Source organism: Fukomys damarensis, unplaced genomic scaffold (assembly GCF_012274545.1).
Source record: "Fukomys damarensis isolate Sample0158 unplaced genomic scaffold, DMR_v1.0_HiC HiC_scaffold_33, whole genome shotgun sequence".
In the NCBI taxonomy this organism is placed as follows: Eukaryota; Metazoa; Chordata; class Mammalia; order Rodentia; family Bathyergidae; genus Fukomys; species Fukomys damarensis.
The window spans coordinates 43679303-43680912 of record NW_022900945.1 but is presented as its reverse complement, the minus strand read 5'-3'; positions in this window follow the sequence as shown (position 1 = coordinate 43680912).

The window sequence follows — 1610 nt, the reverse complement described above, 5'->3', positions numbered from 1 at the left end:
AAAAGGCTCACAGGCTTTAGTTTGGAGACTCCTATAGGAGGGTGTAAAGGATCCAGCAGCCATTGAGGCTGCCTTCACAGGTTTGTCAAGTGTGGATAGGGACTTCATTCTGTCTCCTCCAGAAACGACAAAAATCAGCATTTTTTTTTTTTGTACTGGGGATTGAACTCGGGTCCTTGCGCTTGCAAGGCAGGCCACTGAACCACTGAGCTAAATTCCCAGCCCCCCAAAATCAGCTATTTTTGATGTAGCATTAGTGATGTTCTGTGCTCTATTTTTTAAAATGTTCTGTGTTTTAGTGTTAAGGTTTTTAAATGGATGATGTCAATCTCTTCATTGTCTCTTTATTGTTGTTTTGAGTTATTTTTGTTTTTTGGTTTATTTTTTGAGACAGGGTCTCACTGTGTAGTTCAAGCTGGCTTTGAAGTGTGTGTGTGTAGGGGGGTGTTTTATACCAGGGATCCAACTGGGGACCCTGCACTTTCGAGGCAGGCAGCCGAACCAATGAGCTAAATCCCCAGCCCCTCAGGCTGGCCTTGAATTCACAGTGATCTTGCTTCAGCCTCCCAAGGGCCAGAATTACAAGCATACCGGGCCAGGGATTTGGCTCAGTGGTTTCACAGCCTGCCTTGTAAGCACAAGGCCTCAAGTTCGATCCCTGGTACCAAAAAAAAAAAAGACAAGCATGCACCACCAGGCCCAGCTAATCCCTGCATTTTTCTCCCTTCTTCCCTTTGTATCTCCAAGTGCTTCTTCTTTCTTCTGTTCCCTTGTACTCACAGGGTTGGGTGATTCTAGAATGAGACTCTTTCACATTCTTCCTCTCTGAAATCCTGGCTTCTTTCCAGGCTTGTCATCTGTTCTGAGGTAAGATACAATGTGCAGTAGTGGAATGAACACTTGTGCTTAATCAGGAACACTTGATCCCTGGGCAAAACATGCCACCAGCCAGCTGTGTGACTTTGGACATATTACTTAACCTCCCCAAGCCACTCTCTCTTCATCTATCAAATGAGGGAGTTAGCAGACTGGACTCAAATCCCTTCTAGCTGTAAGCTTTGTGATTTTAGGGAGCTCTAGCCTCAACTCTGTGCAACTGTCTGGGGCCATTAATTAGGATGTCACTCAGACTTTAATGAAACTGCCAGGAGACCGAGAGAAATTAGCCACATGATCTGTAGTTGGCAACCTTCCTAAGGCGGCAGAGCCCCAGGGGGATGGGGTACAGTCAGCTTCAGAGAATCTGAGATCCCATCCCTCTAAGGGTAGAAACAGGAGACAGATGACTCCAGAAACCCTATGCTCCAGGGAAATTAATTTACATTTCTACACTGTCATAACTGTTACAAAATGCACACAAATATTGGTTCAGTTGGAAATGGCCCTAGGGAGCTACTGTTGGGAGGAGGGAACCTCTTCTACCCTTTCTAAAAGGGTATCTCTAGAGCCAGGCATGGTGTTGCACACCTGTAATCACAGCACTCAGGAGGCTGAGGCAGGGGGATCACTTCAAATTCGAGGCCAGCTTGGGCTACATAGTGAGATTAAGGCCAGACTGAACTACATAGTGAGATCTTGTCTCAAAAAAAAAAAAAAAAAAAAAAAAGAGG